The 22,328-nt window shown below is 44.8% G+C and overlaps 1 protein-coding gene and 1 long non-coding RNA gene across 2 annotated transcripts in view; one reads left to right on the forward strand and one right to left on the reverse strand.

Annotated features, from left to right (window-relative positions):
* The window catches only part of Tei (irregular chiasm C-roughest protein teiresias), a 516,885-nt gene that overhangs the window by 279,466 nt on the left and 215,091 nt on the right, over positions 1 to 22,328 (forward strand). The gene's annotated exons all lie outside the window — the stretch shown is intronic.
* LOC143152090 (uncharacterized) overlaps positions 1 to 22,328 on the reverse strand; it is a 103,935-nt gene that overhangs the window by 19,067 nt on the left and 62,540 nt on the right. The gene's annotated exons all lie outside the window — the stretch shown is intronic.

Below are 22,328 nucleotides of genomic sequence, written 5' to 3' on the forward strand. Positions count from 1 at the left end.
TTCCGCGCTTATCGATATTACCCCGCTACGTATCGCGGCGTTACGAGATCGTTGTTCCGTTCTCCAAAATCGAAATGTTTCGCTGAAACCAATGGAAACGGGCCCTCCAGGTAGCCTCGTTTACCGAGCCTCGTTTGATTAGCTCGCGTCCCGGAGCCTCGACCTCGATTTTTCCCAATACCCACTTTCAGCGAGAAAAATTCCTCGAATAGATCCAGCAGCTGGCGAGTTACGGGGGAACGGAATTCCTTCCAAGGACACACACACACACACCTCAACGATACGTTCCGAAATTCGTCGCAGCGAAGAAGAGGGGTTGGGGGGTTGGAGGAGGTAAGAGGGGCGGCACCGACTCCTGAATTCCGAGCGACGCAAGGATTTTATGCATATTAATCCGCGTCACTTGGACCGGCACGAGAGCATCGCGCCGCATGAATATGCATCCGGCGTAAATATTTCTCTCCTCTCTCTTTTTTTCCCCTCTCTCCCCTTTTTTTTCCTTTTACACTTTTTTCTCTGTTTCTCGTTGACGGACGCGTCAGCCGCCGCGGTTTTCTGGCCGCCATTCGCCCCTCTCTCCGCGGTGAAACGCTCCCCCCTTTTATCTCTCTCTCTCTCTCTCTCTTTCGAAACGTACATACGTACACGTCCGAACAATACCATCGCGCGGCGAAACAATCGGCCTTGCCGCGTGACGCACTTCAACCCTCTTCGTCGGTACGCTCGAATCACGTTCCAAATGAACCCGCCGCCGCGCGTGTCCTCCGCCCGCGGACCACTTTTGTTTTTAATATCCCCCGCGATGCGCGCGCGAAGGACAGCTCTTCCTTTATGTCCGTTCGAGCGCTAGACGTCCCCGGCTGTCCGCGCCTGCTCTTTTCACCGAACGAACGGGCCGGGCGAAAACCTTTTATTTGTCATCCGCGTTTCCGCGGCTCATCTGGCTGCACGTACCACGCCCGCCGCTACCCGCGATATTTAATTTCGCGGGCATCTACGTGAATTTTTACCGCGACTGCATCGCGTGTCATCGGGCGCACGTTCGTTAGCGCGCGTGCGCCGAGATCGGAGTGGGGGAAGGGTATGGACCACCGATGCCCGCGGTACCGTCTTTGTTCCACTGGGATGATATTCGAGTCGAGGTCGTCGGCGAGATTCATCGAGATGGAAAATTCCGAACGCCCCGCACGAACCACCCCGTACGAAACTTTAATACCGCGACGACCACCGATCCTCGGACGGGTCGGATGTTTTTTTTTTGCGTAGGATTTCGGGGTGATTTCGAGTACGTCGGGACGATCCGATAAATTGTCGGGGTTTCGTGCAGGTTTTTCCACTGCGGTGGCATTGTAACTTGTAAACGTTGAACTGGGATGATAATTGCGAGCGATTTTGAACTCGTCGAGTATCTCCGTGACCGATTGTCGAGCGTGGATCGTTTTCACGGAATGTAATCGTGTGACCTATAAATAATTTGAGTTACTAAATAATCTGGATCTTTTCAGATTTACTGGTTATACAATTTTCAAAGACAAACAGGTCTTTCGAGGATATTCTAAATATACAGTCTTGTCTATTTAGAAATTAGAAATATACGATGCAATTGTATAGAGGCCTTGAGAAGTTCATGGTATTTTGACATATTCAGCTATTGAGGAATAGTATTCTCGCGAAGAAAATTCATTTCACACCGTGCAGGAGTCATTTTCAACAACGAAACGTGTATTCCCGAAAAATCAGACGATTCCTCGCTAAACGTCGATCGTTTATTTTTCGATTAAGCAACAGCGTGCTAAATTCGTATTCGAACCCTCGTCGAGTCGTCGACGACGGAGAACCAAAGGTTCGAGATCGGCCACGATTCGCGAGCGAATTACTCGACCTCCAAGAATTCCCAGCACCGGTCCTCTTCCCTCCCTCCTCTTCGGAAGTATCCGTTAAAAGGGATCAAAGGGCTCGCGCAACGCACGAGAATCATAATCATCGTTTCATCGTGCCCAACGACCTTTGGAAATTCCGGCACGGTTCGTCCGTTACCTAGCTCGCGAAGGAGCTACGAGCAGAAAGGGTATGGGTCGCGGGTGGGGGTTTAAGGGGCGGCGGAAGTACCGTTGGAAGCGGTAACGTCGTTCTGCGTCTGATGGGGATAGATTTGCTTAGCGCCCTCGGGGTTCCCGGCGGCGAATCCGCGAGCGAGAAAAAGTTAAGAATAATGCGCGTTTTATGCGGCCGCTTCGCCAAATTCCCCGTATTTTATTCGACAAATAGACAGAAAACTTCGTAACGGGGTGTCCAGAGGGGCGGGGGTGGGTGGTGGTGGCGATGGCGATGCAAGCCAGGGATTCACCATCGCCTCTCGACGAATCGAACGCCGTATACGTCCAGGTTATTCAGCAAATTCGTTTAACTCCGCTCGATAACACTCCCCTTGTTTTCACATTCTTCGCGGCGATTAAGTGGCTGAATTGCGAGGAAACGAACGTTTCGCGCCCGGGAACTCTTCTTACCTCAGCTTTTCTCCGCTTCGTTTACACCTCTCTTTCTTTATCTCTCTCTCTCTCTCTCTCTCTCTCTATTGCACATGTATTCTCTCTCTCAGATATTTTCTCTCTCAGACATTCTCTCTCTTAGACATTCTCTCTCTCTTACTCTATCTTTCTCTCTGTCTTGTACCTTCTTTTTCGTTTACTCTATCTTTCTCTCCGATACCTTCTTTTTCGTTTCCTCTATCCTTCTCTCTCTTACAAGTTCTTTCCCTTTCTCTCAATCTTTCTCTCTCTTGTACATTCTTTTTCTTTTTCCATACCTTTCTCTCTCTCCTTTCCTCTCTCTATCTTTCTCGCTCTCTCTCTATCTCTTCCTCTATTTTTCTCCCACACACTCTCCCCCTTTCTCTTCCTTTGCTCCCCGTGTTTTATACACCTGCTCCAGTTTCTTCTTCGTCCACACCTCACTTCGCTCCTCTGTTCACGATCCTTTTTTTCTTACACGGCCGAAATTCAATTTGCCGGGCTTGTTCCCGAAGCCAGGACAGTGTCCAGGATACACGCGTGTGGGGGCACTCGTGTTGCGGGAACGTCTGATCGTGACAACGGGCAGACTATTGGCGCTTAACGGTACTTGTTCCAATCGCAATCTTTCGATCCCCTTGACTTTCCTTTTAACTTCCCCTATCGTTCTCTCTCTCTCTCTTTCTCGCTCTCGCCCTCGCCACTCTCCCCCACCGTGCCACGATTCCACTCTCTTCCCATCCAGCGGTCCATGAGGCTGACGAGACCGTGTATAGGGTATAGAGAGAAATCTTGTTGTCCGACGCGAACAGGGGGCATTCCACTGTCTGACCAATATCGGGGCTTTCTCCTTTATCAGGCCAGACGATACCGCTGCTCGCCCCGGCCGGTGAAACTCCATCGTTGAAACCACGCGAACGAAATTCGTGGCATTCCGCTTTTCCTTCCGTCCTACCGCCCCGCCCGGCGCGCAATATTGTCTCCCGATAGCATTCGATTTTCTAAGGTTTGCATGATAATGGCCCCCGATTCATGTAGACATCCACGGAATCGTTCTTTATAAGTTTCGGATCTCCTTGTTCTCGGTCTGGTTCCTCTTATTCTTCTTCTCTAGCCCCCCTCCCCTCTCCGTTTCAAGGTTTCTTTTGTAAAATTTCAGCGAGCGGAATCGACCAGAGTGGAACGTCGAACGAACGACGAACATTCGGGGCCGATGAAGGGGCGGTGTTTCTCGGTTGTTGCTCATCGAACGTTGTTTTTCTTCCATTAAACTTCAAAGGTTGATTTTTTTTTTAACTTTGTACGCTTAAACGATTGGACGCTCTCGCGAGAATCGCGCCTTTGGCTTTTATTTGTTCCCCGTGTTCGTCCAGAAGCATTTAGCGTAGTTGAATGTTTGCCTCGCGCGAACGACATCCAATTGTTTCGTACTGTGAACGATGTCGCTGATTATCGAGTGAATTACACGGATAGAGTCTTGAGCAGGAGGCTCGAGTAAAATGTTCAAATAAAAGTGATTTTCCGTAATTGTTTCCTAACGTGAAACCTCGATGAAAGTTTTCATCATTTTTCTTATATGTACGTTAATGTTCTTTGACGTTCATTCGAGAGAAATTATGACGATTTATTTTATATCTTTTAAGCTGGATTCAGATTCATACGATGCGCAATTCTATTAGGACAAAAACTTTGTTTAATTTTTTATTTCAGATGGAAATAAAAAATGCCAAACTGTACTCAATCGACAGGAAGATTCGTCGAGAATAATATTTATTACTTTGCAAGAAGTTGATGAATTGTGATAAAAAAAAAGCGTTTTATATTTTGAAACGTTAAAGAATACATATGGAAAATGACGGAAAGTTTCATCGAGATTTTACGTTATGAAAAAATTATCGAAAAGCATTTCTATTTTAACGTTTTACTCGAGTCTCTCCCTCTTAATGTATTTAAGATGTGTTTAACAAATATCGTACTATGGAGCTTACTCGTAGAGATTATACCTTCTTACATTCATGCTCCTTTGATAATAAACAGCTTACATCTGTCAACAGTGTTTCAGATCTTAGTGTCACCGGTATAAGTTAAGTAAACTGAGCCTTAATGTATGCGAGTGTCGTGTAATAAAGCTTACTCGAGGAAATTATACCTTTTAATTTCAATGACAAACATCTCATGTATACGATCTTGACGTTACTCACGACGATGATTCATCTTTCCATGAACACATTTCGAATATCATTGATACAATCGACAGATAATTTAGAATCGTTGGTCGTTTCTCCAACAATTTCGCGAACCTTTAAACTTTTGTAGAATGCACTCGACAGATCTCACCTAAGTCGTTGAATACGATTTCGAGAAATTAATTAAAACTTTCCCAATGGAGTATTTTTTCGGGAACAGATTCGGAATTTATGGAGCGTGAAACGTTTGGAACTCTCGAATAATTAAATGAAAAATTTGCCTTTCGTGCGATTATTCTCGCAATTATCACGGGGCTGCATACCGACGCAATAAACACACATAAACCCATTTTTATAAACACCTTGTACATTACACTTTAAATGTCGTCAGACGCGAGTGCTGAACCTTGTACGACATAAATTATGAGTTGGCACATTCCACGTAAAATTTTCCACTTCCTACCGTTCTCGCGTTTCATTTTCCTGGTTTCTTTCCACCGCGAATAGTTTCTTTAGCCTCTTCGGAGATACTCGCGATAAATTTTTCAATTACACGTCGAAAGAGGATCTGAAACTTCGAGAGCTTACGGTACTCATTGAGAGCACCGTAAAAATTTATCGTCTGTAATTTCGACCATTAGTCGATAAGAACGATCCGTAAAAATGGCAAGTCAACGTTCGTGTAAATTTGGATTCTTCGTTATTTGCAGCACCCACACGAATCAATTTTAAACATTCCACAGTATACACAATGCACACTTCGACACTCGTAAATCCATTATCGATACAATCCACAGCTCGTTTCGCAGCTCGTTCCGAACACCACAGTTCGCAATACGATGATTCGATAATTACCGTTAAGCTCCGTGCAACGATCCAAAGCATCGAACAGTCGTATCGGAATCATCTCTGAAGAACAAGAATCGTGCACTTGGATTTTTTCGCGTCGTAGCGAGTCCCGTGGGAAACTCACGGGAGCGAAGACGAGGAACGCTCCGGCGCAGTAATGGGAGAGATTCGGCGCAAATTGCCGTCATAAAACTTACCACCTAAGTCATATTTCACGGGATTGTAAAACACTGAGATTCCGAACCGTGGTATCTCTACCGTAACAGATTTTAATTAGGACAGTTAATAACGTTTCTATCGGGCGTAGGGCGTGGTCAGGTGTGCAGGAAAGAAAAACCGGGTACAGATTCGCGTGGTTCGCGGGGAACCGGTCGGCCGTGCTTAGAGCGAAAGGATAACAATTCACCGGCGGGCTTCTGGACCGAATTAATTAAAGATACACGTCGGCGCAGCTCGTTAATGAACTTAACAATTTCCAGGGCCCGGCGATGTGTTCATTGTTCCGCCGTTTACAAGTTTATTGCGTCGCGGCGCGAGCAGCCATTTAGCTTCCCTTCTCTCGGGGCGAATTTAATTAGACGGAGTCGAGTTTTCGGCCACGGAGCGTCGCCTCGCGTCGCCTCGCGTCGAGTCGAGTCGCGTCGCGGCTCACGGCGACGTATTTCGAAAGATAAAAGTATTGTTCGGTCGTAAACCGAGCGGTTGCTTCTTCTTTTTGTACCAGTGCGGCGTTCCTCGTACGCGGCGGGACAAAAGGAAAAGTTTCCCGGGGGTTGTGCATTGTTTCTACCGTTGTCACTACTCAAAAGCGGAAGCCGCGGAAGTGGCGGGTCGCGGCGATGGGAGGAGCGCGAGGAAGAAGGGAGTCACGGAGTCAGTGTCACGGAGACGTTTACACGGGGTATTTATAACGGAGTGGGCGGGGCCACGGCAGTCAGATACACGGGACCGCGAAGAACGCTCATTGTTGCGTCGCGGTGAGTAAATTTTCGGAGTTCTGAATTCCTCGGTTCCTCCGTTAATCGCGTTTTCCCCACGATTTTCCTAACCCCCCGCGTTCTAGAACCCTGAATATGATTCCCCGGCCATTCTTCGAAGCGATGCACGAGATTCTAGGGGAGAATCATTTTCGTTAGTGTCGCGCGAAAGACGATAACACGTTGAAAAAGATTTCAATGTACGAAACGAGAGGGAGTATTTTTAGATTTTAGAATTCCACGATCGGTGATTGAAGAAGAAATTTATCCAATGAAGAGAGAAAATAATGGATACGGAATCACACATCTCGTGTCGATCCACTGTCGTGGAATTACTTTTAGTACTTTATGACCAGTAACTGAAGAAGAAATTTACACAGTGACCATATCAAAAATGGAGTTCGTTTGAAATTATTTCGGGAATACGAAAGCGTGTGATTTTTAATACATCGACGAGTACTGTTCGTCGTCCTGGAAAGTGACGCAACTTACGATTTGCAAACGGATTATTCTTTCCAATCGAATTATTTCCGACAAGTGTTCGCACGGTTGTCCACCGTATCGTCGAATTATCGTCGATGGTCCCATATCTTGTAACGCGATCGTACACGAACGTGCATTTCCCTGTGTCCTGCGGAAGATCAATGGCATACGGGAATTCGAGCATACGCCTTGGTTGGACCAACTTGACCTTAATATAATATATCGTCTTGTTCGCGGCGTCTTGCGCATACCTATCCTGGGATCGTACAGGCACTTAGACAATCGTCGTTCCGGACCAGTGGGACAAGGGCATTAATGCAGGTGGTATAAATTAGCGCATCAAAGCCCAGTACTATACTACCACGTCGCCCAGTGATTATTGATGCGAGCCAACCATTGGCCACTAACTACCCATTGATTAGCTGAAGGTTTCCACGTAATTAATGGAACATTCTCCGGCGCTGATGGCGGCGATCGATCGATCGGAATCGCTATCTTTGCACTGGTTTTCGAGGTTTCCGATATTCACTTGTTGAATTTTCATGCGCGCCTTTCTCGATACGTTTCGCATCATCTTCCGCCAGTTACGTACTTTGGCTAATGGTTTTTGCTTTGATCGCGATCCGTATTCACCGGTCGATGAATATCCAGCTCCCAATCGCTAATGAATACGGTTTATCTTGTTTATCGCGTTCGCTGCGATCGCGATGCCCGAAATACGTTTGATTATTTTTTACGACAATTTCCCCTCGACCATCTGGATTATTCATAGACACCACGAATGTAGAAACTTCCACGTTCCGGTCGTAGACCGTACCTTTATTGTCGTTTGAATTTTACCTTCGTTATCGAAACTTTTGACATTAAGGAAACTTCTTGGGAATCGTGGAAGGGTAGCTCTCAAAATTTCTCAGAGGATTGTTATCGCCGTTAGAGTGGCCACTCTTGATCGTGGGTACTTCGCCTACATCATCCAGATACTGTGCTGCTAACTCAAGAAACGGTTCATAGTTATTCGCACAGTTTAGATTTATGATACGTATGTACCGACTCTAATGAATAAAACCTGGCTACTTTCTGGTGACAATTGCAACGTGTTGATAAAACTTGGCTACTCCTTTCGATATTAAACAAAACTTTCGTTTCAATTGGATTAATAATATGTACTCTTATACGTATGTACTTTACCTCCTATGTTCTCTTTCCTTTTTCTTTTCTCTCATACTTACTCTCTATTGTTTTATTGCATTTTCATTATATTTCTTTTAAGGTTGGGTTGATACGTATTAACTTCTTCTTTTATTTCTTTCTTCGATTTTCCACTGTACGCGATCTTGGTAAAATAGGAACGTATTGTGAACATTATTATTGTCGTCTAAAATTCACTTTTATCGTCGATAACCGAACACTCTGAAATTACTTCGGAACGACGACGAGCAAGAAGTCAAAAGCTAGCGATCGAAAGTCGTTTAGGTGCGAAATCAGGTTTGCAGCGTTCGACCACTTCGCCGTCAGACACGGTAATTTCGTTTTACCAGTGAACGATGACCACAGCAATCGCCAAAACATCGAATGCGCCGTGTACACACAGTGTGGACCGCCCAACTCGAACGACTCAATTTTTATCGTAGCCGGTGGGCGAATCAAAATTTGCTCATGGTGAGCGACAGGATTTCGAAGAACCTTCAAAGCAAAAACACTCGATCCTTTGTACGATTCCTTTTGTATAAATTTTCAAGGTCACCGTGAACTTGTCTTGTTCACAACCCTATAATTTCAAAAAGAACTTTCGTGGTTTGAAGTATTTAAAAAAACAAAAAAAATCTACAGGGTTGCGCAGAACGAAATCGAAGGCGATCTTTCAAATTCACGTAAAAAAGAATCCAATTTCGTTTGCCTCTCGACTAACAGGTATCCAATGAGACTACGAACGACCTTTGAAAAAAAATTATTACAATTGCTGTCCATACGAAAATACAATCCTACAAACTCACGTAAAAAGAAGACCTTACAAACAAAAAGATATCCCTTCGAGAATCCTTCGAGGATCGTACCAACCGTAAAAAGAAATAATCTTTCGTGCACTGTGGTACGAGGAAAAATCGACTCGGTCGAATCAGATTATTAAGTCCATCCCGTACGACGCGTTGATATTTCGTTACGTGTACGTATCGCCGGTTTCGTTTCAGCTCGTTCGCGAATCGCTCGTATATAACCGTACGTACGCATACTTGAACGAGCACGCCGCGATCAATGGCGCGCGGCGCACGTTTCTTGTTATTAGCGAATGGATTCTGTTTGTACAGCTTATATCCCCGGCGCTGGCAAAAACGCCTGTTTGACGATCGAGTTTGATCTCGAATACGGTTACATCGGCGCTTCGCGGGTCCCGTTTAGCCCTGTCCCTCTGTTCAACGGTAACTTGATTTCACAGGTGATACGCAGCGAGCGCGTTGTCGGAGTTTCGGGTTTTGCGTTGCATTCGTTTAAATTCCAGAGGGAGGATCAACCGGAGAGTAGAGAGAGAGAAAGATAGAGAATTGGGCGTACGGAGGCGGGGTAATAATTTTCCGTTTAATTTCGCTGCATCAATAAGCCGTCACTCGACATTGAATTCCCCCCGGTGTTTCGTTTATCAAGCGTGCAATCACGCTTGTTCCACGGTCGTTTGTCGCCCAGGTGTTGTTCCTGCGTCGCGAATTAAGCGGACGATGGTCTACGAAAATCCTCGCGCCGTGGGGTCTTAGTTTCATTGCGCGTAGATAGCGCCGGTACGTCGATGCACCGGCTTGTGAATTTTCGAGCGGGGTCAAGAATCCGGAACCTCGTGACTGTGGCTTTTAAACAATACGAGCGACGTGTTTACGACGACCGTTGCCCGCGACTTCTCGCACCGGTGTAATCAAATTTCTCTCTCAGTTTGTACACCATTGTTGATTATCTTATCGCGTAACTACTTCCTCGAAACTATCCGCCCGATATCCCTGCGAGACGGTCTCCCTGTAAGGATTTGCGAATGGAACAACTCCAATCGGAGCAATTTCACAGGCAGGGGGTTTTCAACGTGGAATAATTCTGAAATTCTTTTTTTGGAAAGTTGTGGATAAAATCGAAGATATTTCGATATAAAATTCAGAAAGCTTCGCGTAGTCCTCGCAAGCCTATCTCGTCTCTTTTTGCTAAGATAATAAACAAGAGAAATAAGTATCTCGTAGTTCTACTTAGAATACTTTCAGCGATGTTAAGTAGTAAACGCAACGCGCTTAAACAGTTTACGCAGGTATCATAGACTTATTTCCACCCCGTAATATAAATATTATAAGAAACTTCGTTATAATGTCATATTTCTTTGCAACTCTGTACCCAAACGTTTCTTCGTCTATATTTCCATTTAACTGTTTTCTTATTTCTACTCACAGACATCGATTGACAGTTAACACCCAGACTTCGACTACTCAGAAGCATCATACTTTCTTCCTCTCTCGAAATCATCGCTCGACCTCGCGAACGAGACTACCACCCCGCAAGATTAACCTCTCCTCCGCGTCTTCGCGTAACGTGTCGCGAATTTCGATAATTGGTTCGAGCTGTGTTCTCCGTCACGGTTCAATACCCTTCTTCTTCTTCTTCTGCGCTGTCTCGGGTCGTTCCGTTGCGAAGGAAAAATGAAAGAAAAGAAGAGAAAAAAAAAAACCTTGCGCGATAATAATGCGCGCACCCTCTGTGTACATCGACGTTATCGTCAGACTCCGATTGATCGTGGGCGTCGTTATCGGGCGTATCGTTTGTAGTTTCCGCTCTGTCGGCTCGTTCGTTCTCGACTTTCGCGAGACAGAGCCGGCACCGAATCTGGCGCAAAGTTAATTATCGCGAGGAGGTCGTCCTTCGGGGTACACTCGAAGCTCTCGGCTCGCGGTAGAAGGGAATTCAACGATTCGAGGAGGCGTCTCGGCTACCTGTTACCGAGTCTCGGTCTTTCGAGTTGCCCCTTTTATTCGTCTGACCCGTTCTCGAAGCCATCGTCGATCTTGCCCCTGTATCGTCGAACACGCGCGCGTGCCTCCACGTAGACGCGTTTTCCACGCTGCCGAACGCCCCGCGCGCCTCACTACCCGAGTCAATAACCCCGAGCTTCCGGTCGACGTTGCACTTGAAGGGCTGTCGTTCGAACCAACAACTCGCCTCGTACCCACCCCGATCACCCCGGCCACCTCGCGACGTTATCGTTATCGCGCGTTTAAGCGCCTGCACGACGATACGCACCGAAGAAGTCGCGCTTCCCGGGCCAACCCATCCCACTTTCCCCGCCCCCTTGTTGAACGTTTCGAGATAACGGGTTGCAAGGTTCAATGCACCGTGGCGTACCGCGCGATAACGTAGATACGATGTCTCCGTTGTAAATTAACCTTAAAGCTAGTTCTTCCGTTCGATTCTACCCTCGAGTCTCTTTGCCTTGAATAGAAGAAGAAGAAGAATAGAAAACTCGTTGGTTTTTCGATCAATTTGTACGTAACAGATTGTTCGATCAATTTTCTACTATATCGTACTATATGGTACTATATTGAACAGAACTGTTCAATATGTTTTATCGAACGACGAAACTTATCGAGCAATCTAGTACTAGATTGTTCGATAAGTTTTATCCAACTATAGAACTTATCTAGCAACCTAGTACCATACTGTTCAATAAGTCTTATCGTTCGATAAAACTTATAGAACAACCTATTATCTACTACGGTATTTTAAGTCGAACGAAAGAAGAACTGTCTACCACGAGGACGTTGAAGAGCTCCGATGGAGGAAGCGGTGTTAATTTTAAAATGTTTTGTCGTTCAACTCGCCACGCAGCACTCCCTTGTCCAATTTTGTATCCCTGGTGGAATTGCGTAAGAATCTTATCCCCGACGGAATTGTGTTAAACTTCGGCAACAAGAAAGCTCCAAGAGTAAACTTTCTTGCAATTGCTGGAGATTTGGAGTCTAGGGTCCTCCGATCCCCTGTGCTCTATAATTCGATGAAAAGATGAGTGGTCAAATGGTAGAATTATTCCGCGTCGATCCCCCTCATTGTGGTGGAAACTAGGGTGTAGAGCTTGAACATCTGGCATATGTAGCAGTGTTGATATCGACCATATAGCAGATACTATTGTCTACGAGAACTACCTGGTGGAATTGTGCTCGTTTCAGCAGCGAAAATGACCCGGGAATAAACAATCGTTGCGACACGGCTCGAGACTGAGTCTAAAGCCGAATCTGAAGTAAAATATTTAAGTGTTCCGAGTCGAAACCTCTTGGTAACGATAACCGTGAGAACAGTAGACAGTTCTGGTTGGTGATCTTGGAATCACTGAGGTTACAGCAACGCTAACTCGGGTAACCATAAGCGCTCTGCGCGAAACTCTCCTTCAACGATCCCCACCCTTGTATCGGTACGCGTAACAACGAGAGACCGTACGCGAACCGAACCGTAATTTTAGAACGTTGTTACGTAGTGAATCGGGCGTGGTAAAATCCCGTTCTCGTTTTACCAACTATAACCCTTTATAAATTAAATGGATGATAATAGCCACGCGTGATCAGAATTACACAGCGTTCGGTACAATGGCGGTGTAACCGGGCGCGAAAAGAAATTTGAGACGATGAGTTTTTAACGTTTCGATCGCGGGTGTCCTTTTCGGGAGCGTTTATTATTTCAACGCCGTGCAACGGTCAATTTAGCGCGGATTAAACAAAGAGTGAATGTTGTGCCAATAAAATAAAGTGTGAATATTGTGCTGATAAAATAATAGAGCGAACGTAGTGCGAATAAAGTAAAGAGTGAACGCAGTGCGAGTAAAACGAATTGTGAACGTAGCGTGAATTAAATGAAGTGCGAGTACAACGTGAACGAAACAAAGTGTGAATATTCACACGTTTGCGGACACGTGAATTCACTCATTTATTTCCTGGAAACAAGACACAAGTATTCTATTCTCGTATATATTACCTCGAAGCGGAATATATAATACATTTGTACCGAAGGAGCTCGCAAGGAGAATTGATTCTCGAAACATCTGTTTGGGCAAACATGGACATTTCCTTTGCAGACAATGGCGGACTCCTGTGGTAAAAATTGAATCAGTGAATGCACGTGTTCGGTGACCACGTACAACCCTCAAAAATTGCATTGCTAGCTGCACTCAGTGCCGAGTGCAAAAATTGGAAAAACCCCAGAGTTGCCAAACCTATAGCAACTTCGACCAAACGGGAACCTGACACCTCCGCACCCGCGCCACAGAAACACTAAATAGTGGTAGCATTGGTCGGAGGTAACGTGGTGGACCTCACTGACCCAGAACATCGAAACGTTTTTAAAACCGAAAATAAGAAAAACATTTTCAACTCCGAAAGGTCAGTTGGGATCCTGTCGTTGTGACTGCTGCTCCGAACTTGTAATATAATATTTATATTACTTCCGTTATTTCAAATAAAATTCTATATATTTTACGAGCACGAGTATTTGTTTACCTAACTCGACGATTTGCAGAAGATTGGTTCGTAAATTATGTTTCAGTAGATTCGTGTTTGATTATTAAGTTCACGAGTTGAGAACACGTTCTTCAACTACGATGTACACGCGACGGTGAGTATATTATGCGACTATATCGCGTTTTGATCCATCTTTTTGGAAATCACCGGGGAATAGGGGAATACTTTATTTATTCGGGGGGTTTTAGCGAAGAAGAACGTTTCGAGGCGGGAGTCTGGCAAATAAACGCGCAATATTGTGGGATCAAGGACGTGTTTTCCATAGGAATACCGTGGGACAAATATCCAGGGGTATGGAACGAAGGGTGACGTAGTGGTTAACGTTTATTTGCGACGGGAGATGGCTTAGTTTCGAATCCTGGCAGGTTCGGATCTCTTTCGCTGATGGTGTAGTAGAAACATGGCCACCGAAACCCTACAGAACTGTGAACGATTTTTCCAGCTCTATAAAGTATCGAATTATTCTACCGATATTCCCGCAAAAAATATTAAAATAAAATATTCGCCCAGAGTGTTCTTAAAATAAATAACCAAATCTCTGGAATATATTCTACTCCTTGTAACAATAAAAAAAAAAATATCTAAATAAACTTGCCAAGCATGTAAAACTTGCTTGTTTGATCTCATTGAATTACCCATCGAGCATCCAGAAGAATTATAATCAACTTCAAGCTTGCATCCTTGCTCGAACGATACGCTATAAATATTTCCTTAAACAAATCAATATTTATATACCGTTTCATTGATGCAAAAATGAACGGACGAAGAATAGATTTCACAACTGAATACAACGAGATCGATGTTTCCTCGTATCGCGAATGCACAAATGCATCGGATCGTTGCAACGCGTGGAACGCGTTTCAAAATTTCGTCCGATTGTTTCACGAGCGCTCGGTACGCTGCTAAGTAAAATATCGCGTTAATTTTCAAGGTATCGCGATCGAAGCGGAAAGATAACCCGACGCTAAGAAAATTCACAGAGGAGGTACTCGACGGAGAGCGTCGTTGGCACGAGCGTTAACAATAAATTAACGCGCGAGCGGCTCGCACAGTTGCGCGAAGAAATCGAGATTAGCCGCGCTTATCGGTTTATCGAGCTCCTTGATCAACGAACCATCGTGAAGATAGTTGATCGACTATAATTTCGAGCGTCTGGTATCGCGTGGCGGTTAATTAACCGCTCTTACGCTGCATATCCTTTAACGTAGCGTCGAAGCGCGATCAGAATGCCGATATACGGACCATTGTTCTGTTTTCTGGCCCGTGAGGAACGCCATAATTAGTTGACTATCTCCAGTCAGTCGTTTCATTGCTTGTTCAGTTGCCGTGCAAACAGCGGCGAAACAATCTCTGGCGTTTCTACGCGATTTAATGACGAAGCGAGCTCGCAATCCTCCGCGATTACAATCTCGGCGACGCGCGGCACGATACCCGTGGCCTGTTTGGACATGATTAATTTTTCACAATGGCCAAGTCTGTTTCGCACTTCGATAGGAATGTTTCTTGTCAAACATTTGCGGAGAGCGAGACATTCTCCCGCGAGCAATATTTCAGGCATCTGGGAATAATACTCGATCGTTCGAATTTACGAATACGTTGGTCTCGGGAGGACCGGAAGTTTTGAGCGTTTTACGATCTTGTCATCGAAGATACGGATATCGAGTCGAACGTACGCGAATTATCGAGTAGTATAGTGTAGTAAGATCTGTGGTTCTTTTTTATATAGTAAGTAATATAATAAGATATATAATATTCTTTGCAATTAGTGATACAACGAGATCTATGGTTTTTGATAATATGATTTATAGTTCTTTTTTGAAACTTCAAAATAAAGTTTCCAATTTTTCCGGATGGATATTCGATAATTTTTTAAAGGACGATAGATGTGTCTCGTGTAAATTCCAAGGCCCAGTATATACTACTATTTTTGTATCTATAGATCGTGCCTGTATCGATGACTGTGGTATCAAGTATCGCAGGTGTTTCTTCACGAGGGTACCAACGGTGTTGCTATTGTACAAAACTATCGAATTCGGATGATTCGAGTCCTCAATTTGTATCTCTCCGAGATACCATCTGCTTTCACAGAGAGGATTCATAGGTCCTTGCGTATCTCCTCGTTTCTAACGTACCATGGTGCATCCACTATCGTTCGAAGTACGATCGATTGCGTGGCTTTCCATTATGGGGTTGTGGCTTTTTGCAAGCTTGCCTCGCAACCGAATCTCGTATATCCAAATAAGGTTAGTTTGCAGTTAAGATCTACGATAATATTTATTCCGAAGTTATAACCATTTTTCAACAACGATAAACTTCCAACTGTCGCTCGTTTCGAAAAATGAACCAACCTATTTCCACGAAGAACATCACATCGGTAAATGTATCACCTAATTCATTTTCCCTTTAATCTCAACTTTCACCTTTAGAGCTCCGTTACTTGAATAGAAAAAAATATAAACAACATCATTCGGAATCCTTATCGTACCATCCGTTCTTCAATTTCATACTTCACGTCTTCCCGTAGACATTTTCCTCGAACACGATTCACTTGAAAAACATCCCCCGATACGTCGACCCGGTGTTTAAAAAACGAGAGGTTGAATCTCACGGTGTCTCTTTTACTTCGTACAACTCACGATCAGCGTCCATTGGTGAGACCGCTGGTACAGGAGAAAAATTTCGTCCGTCGTTTCTCCACGGTACAGTTATGTTAATTCGAATTTATTTTTATCTCGAGCGACGTGTTCATAAAAGGACATCAGCGGTTTCCTGTTCCAGCGTTCAATTTTAAAGAGGCGGAACAGACCACTCGGAGGCAACCCGGTCGAGTATCTGGCAAACGCGAACCGCACCTAAACGACGAACCAGCCCTCTTGCAACGCTGATGGCCGCGCGCACACCGGTGATGCCCGTTTTATACAGGCGATTCCGTATAATGAAGCACGCCAATTTCCTCTCGCGCGTTTCCCCAGGTATCAGAGTGGAGCTTCCCCACGCGGCCAAAGAAAACGTCCGGTATCCACTTTTTGCTATTGGCGCGGTCGACGCGGAAGACTGATAGGCCGATGTAGGATCTTTTCAAGAATCTCTGGTCGACGATGGTTAAGCAACCGGTCGAGGGTGAATAGGAAATTGAGTACGTAACGGGTGGCTTCGTCGTCGTCCTCGTCCTCGTCGAAACTCGTAAAACAGATTCGCGTAACGATAAGGCGCTCCGAACTCGGGATTAAGGGAAGCAATCTTCATCGAGGGGACGAGTCTCTCGCGCGCCAACTCCAAATTGGCGATCCGATCGAACTCGAAACGGGTAATTTACCGAAACAAAATAGGAATAGATATTCTTATCGAGTCGATGGTAATATTGGATGGGAACGTCGGATGGTTTCATCGGGAAATTAAAGAGATGTTAGGAGAGAGGTACTTTCGACAGCTCGGCTGAAATTTTTGATCGATTATTGATCGACACCTGTCGACTGTGAGATTAATTTATTGAAATTGTACTTGGAATTGAGTGTTGAAAATTTGTATTGGATAATTCTTAAGTGGTTTCTTCTTCCTCGATGTTGCATCGGAATTGTAATTGTTATTATTAGAGATCAATTGGAGAAAATTAAACTCGAAATATACGGTATTTAGAGTCTCGATGTAAGAACTTTTAATCGTCTTATTTCGATGTAAACTTTTATTCAACTTTCCGGAGCAAGGATCGATTTTTCTAGATCCCATCGAAGAACGGGTATTATTGAATACCAGAAACTGTCAATTGCCAGTCGTTCTTAAAATCATTTTAACGAGCTCGCGTCGAACGTTCCTTGTTATACACCAAGGAAACAACGAAAGATCGATCCGAGATTGCTAATTAATTTTCTATTTCTCCGTCGGTTGACAATGTTTAATTAGATTCGAATGAAAGTTTCCGCTCGATCACGGGGCAAAGGATGGAATTCAAGTTTCCCGGGCAAAATGGAATCCAATTAGGGGGCCACCGTAAATAAAGTGCACACGACCGACCCAGGTTCCGTTCATAACTTTTGATCAGAACTTTGCTCAACGGAGGGCTATTTTTCCTCCGAACTGGTAAGTTTCGGCGGGTAGAAGAGCGTGCGGCTTTGATGGAGCACGGCTAATGAATTTAATAAAATTACTCGTTGGGAGGCATAGCCGCGTAATGGGGTGTGGATTTTACCGAAACTGCCCGCGGCGAGAGGGGAGCTGCGAGAAGCGGATAAGAGCGAGTGTCGAAGCTTACCTCGAGGATACGTGGTCGGTTCCACGATAGGATCGTAGAGAACAAAGCTACATTTTTTTTTTCGAAGAACAAATCTACCACGGTTCTTCGATAATTTCTTGACAAGTTTCTCGAGAACTTCGATACGGTTGGGTAATAGGAAAAGAAAATGAAAAATTACCAACGTTTACACGGAGAAGCCTGTACACGTATTCGTTCGTTCCTCTTCCTTTTTCACGTGGTTGCTCGAGAAGACAACGTTATCCACTTCGCTACAAAGAAGAGAAGGCTCGTCTTTGTAATTTATTTCTGAACACTCGAAAAAAATTCCGTACGTCGTAATTTTGTAAAATTGTGAAACGAAACTTTCGAAATTACATTTACGTATAGTTGAAAGTTTGAAAAACAAGGGGAATTCTCTGTTCTTTGTCCGGGCACCGTGGCCATCCGTGTTAAGTGAATTGTTTTGCGCGCGGGAAAGAAAATTAGTCGCTGGTTTTGAAAACTGCTCCGTATACGTTTTCGCGGTGAAAAAAAAAATTGAGTACGCGACCGTAGTTTGACAACGTAGAAGAAAGTCCGTGTCGGTGTTCGAAGCTTTGTAAATAATACTATATACGTCCTTTAAAGACCCTAATGTTCCGAGTATTCGGAGCCTGTAATGGCATTCGAAATCTCGAGGTATACTAACGTAGCGTTCGTAGGCTGTAATGTTTTGATGTATTCCGATGTGTCGTTGGTAGGCTGCTAGGGTTCCTATTCAAATGTGCCGTTCGTAGGCTTCGAAATCCAAGAGTATTCTAAATGCGCCATTCGTAGACTTCGAAATCCAAGAGCATTCTAAGTGCGTCGTTCGTGGGCTTTGAAACCCAAGAGCATTCCAAATGTGCCATTCGTAGGCTTCGAAATCCAAGAGTATTTTAATTCTTTTACTACGCCACCGTTCGTGATGGAACGTGTACCTTGGTGGGAGTACGCCAGGACCAATGAAAATCAAAGCTGTACATTACGCAACGCTTACAAAGTAAGGTGATCCATCTGCAAGAAAGCTACGAACAGACGTCGCATAGAAAGACGAGATTCTGTTACTTTCGCACAAAGATACGTACGTTACGTTTGAATATTTCTGGTATAATTACTGTAGGTAACAAAATTTAAACAAAGCTGATATCCGTTCTGTGGCACTCTGAGCATAGACGAGTATTTTCTACGCTGCTCTGCACGAAGAATAGTATTTTCAACGTTATTCCGCACGAAGGATATTTTCTACGCTATTCTACACGAAGAATTATTTCTATATACTCTACGCGAAGGATAATATTTTCTATGCACTCTGCGCGTAGACGAATATTTTCTACGCTATTCTTCACGAAGAATAGTATTTTCTACGTTATTCCGCACGAAGAATAATATTTTCCACGCTATTCTACACGAAGAATTATTTCTATATACTCTCCGCGAAGGATAATATTTTCTATGCACTCTGCGCGAAGAATAATATTTTCTACGCACTCTGCAAGCGGTACAATGTGTGCCTAGTCACGCGAAAAATATACTAAGAAACAACACGCCACTCTGTGTACAGATTACTATTTATTTTACGCACTCCGCGCGCAAGTGGTATCGGCGTGCGCGTAGTCGGACCAGAATTGTATTTAAGGACACCGGTCCGCGTGCTCGTCGCACGTAATAAAATACAAGACCCTTCGATCCGTTTACCGCGTTCCCGCATCCACCTTGTTATCCAACGAATATCGTTACGATCGCAAGATCAGATTTCTTCGTTGACGTAGAATCGTCTTGGCGAACTCTCTGGAAGCTAACAGCGTGAACGCTCCGAATCCTATCGGCGTTTATCCCGCGCCACCGGCTGTTTCCCTGGATCGTACCCTCGATCATCCGTCGGGCGTGCGAGCGAAATACGAAACGAACATGCACGTAGTTTTTCCTCATTTCGATTCCGGCACGCCGAGGGAATCGCGCGCCGCGCCACGAACAAGTTATTACGTAGGCAGGTCTCGCCTCCTTTCACGTATCCCATTTCGACGTGGAACTTGCACCCGGTTTCCATTTAGACGGCGTTATTCTTCTGACGGATCCGCTGTTTTATATCCATCCTGTGATCCGTGTTAACAAACTTTGATTCGCCCCGTACCGGTGGCCCGGGAGACTTCACGCTCGATGCGGTCGCGATGGAACGAAACTGGACGACGACTGAATGCGTTACGAAACCGGGTCGCTCGATAGGAAACATCGAGCGTGGATTACAAATGTAACTAAGGCGTTACGAGGAACCGATTCCCGACGAAGTAACGATCGATCGATGACGGATGACTGACAACCTTCACGGGGCCACGGATCTAGCGCGAGGATGGATTCCTTGTTAGCGAAGACACGCCCATTTTGGTAACCACGATTGGTAACAGCCATGGGTGCTCACTTTCGGAGGAACTTAAAATTTTACACGTGTATAAAACGAACGTCCCTCAGCTTCTATCACGATTACGTAGATACCGTACAATACGTTTTTTTTTTACTATAAAACTTGACAAATTTACGACAACGTCGATCTTTCTTTTCGTACCTAACCCCTGTTAAATATAATTTTATACCAGTAAGATGATTCCTAAAAGAATTTTTTGCTCGTTAAGTTCTACTCGTTGTGAATTCTATACGATTTCCATCATTCGTTGAGTTTTCTACGAGTTTTATTATGTACTGTGAATTCTGTACGAGTTCTACCATTCGCTGTGAGTTCACTACGAGTTCTATCAATAGCTACGAACGTTTCGAACCGTTGGAGAAACACCGGAGGAATCAGAATTAAGACCGTATAACCGAGCCTCGAGTCACAAGGATCTCCGAAGACCCACGGTCCTCGAATCGCTTCATCTCCGAGTACACCGAGATAAAACAACGAACCGCTTGGGGGTGTCTGCGAAGGAAATTCTTGTTTCGCTCGACGAGCTTGTAATCGGTCCACCGAAAATTAAATTCTCCCGCGAAACGATATCCAAATCCGATTGTATCGGGTGATGTAGCGACGCGGTAATGTATCCGCAACTGCAACGATAATTTCGCGCCCGTTTATTCTTCGCGCATCGCTTTACAAACGTAACACGATCCGTGTAACGTCGACATCGAACCCATCCAATCGCCAACGCGGTAAATCACATTTCGCTCCAGACCACCGAATCAACTGGCCAGGAAATTGGACGCAGGTAAATAATATTGCCGTATAATGGAAGCACTAACGTGGATTGGGAAAATTGCGGAGGAGGGTTTGGTGGGTGGGTGAATGGGTGGGTTTGCGGACGGGTGGGTGTTAATTTCCAAGCCGTCGTTGGAGACGTAGCCCCCCATTCGAAAGAAGACACCGATCCGCGGGATTATGATATAAATCACACGGGCGTCCTTCATCCTGTCCCGATCCAGCGGCGGTGTCTGTCCCCGACCGCGGTCGATTGTCAATTTTTCTCGTCGTACAGCCGCCCCCCGATACTCCCCCACCGTGCTTCATCAATAAGATCGCTCTCAAAGAGATTTGCCAGCGGTGAGCGATAGATGGAGAGCCGGTGATAAATATAGAACGGCTCTGAACCCCGGTTACGCTGCACGAAGCGTTGAAAAATTGACACCAGCCAGCGGCGGTAACGAGTGAAGGATATTGGTGCGCGGGGGATGAACGATCGAGACTTTTATCCGTACCGATAAAACGCATTTAAATGTATCGCGTGCAATTAGACCGATTAACGGAGAACGAGGGCGAAGTAATCGTTTTCTAAACACGGGCGCAATAATTAACGCGTGCTCACGAAACAGGGGTGAATGAGTGGTGCGACAGTTTCCAAGTACGGGTGAATAAGTAGCGCAGGACTTTCGAAAGATGGGTGAATTGTGTAACACTTTCGAAACACTGGCGTATAGTGTAACACTTTCGAAACATTATGTATATTGATAGGTGGAGGATGAACGATCGAGACTTTTGACTGTAACGCTAAAGTGCATTTAAATGCATCGCTTGAAATTGGATCGATTCACGGAGAACAAGGGCGAAGTAATCGTTTTGTAAACATCGTTTTCTAAACACTGGCGAATAATTAACGTATACTTTCGAAAGATAAGTGAATAAATAGCGTAATACTTTGAAAACACAGACGTATAATGTGTATCGATAGGTGGAGGATGAACGATCGAGACTTTTGACTGTAACGCTAAAGTGCATTTAAATGCATCGCTTGAAATTGGATCGATTAACGGAGAACAAGGGCGAAGTAATCGTTTTCTAAACACTGGCGAATAATTAACGTATACTTTCGAAACATAGATGAATAAATAGTGTAATACTTTGAAAACACATGCATATAATGCATACTGGACCGTTGTCTGAAGCTTTGTAATCTTTCACGACAGATTAGCCGACGTAGCGATTGTTATTCGAGCACAGGTAAATAATTAGTGTATACTTTCGAAGGTGTTTGGGGACTGTTGTTCTACGCTCCGTAACCTTCCACGACGGATTAGACAACGAACGGGTAGAGGTTGGCACATGTTGCTAGCAGGTGTTT

Source organism: Ptiloglossa arizonensis, chromosome 10 (genome assembly GCF_051014685.1).
Source record: "Ptiloglossa arizonensis isolate GNS036 chromosome 10, iyPtiAriz1_principal, whole genome shotgun sequence".
NCBI lineage: Eukaryota > Metazoa > Arthropoda > Insecta > Hymenoptera > Colletidae > Ptiloglossa > Ptiloglossa arizonensis.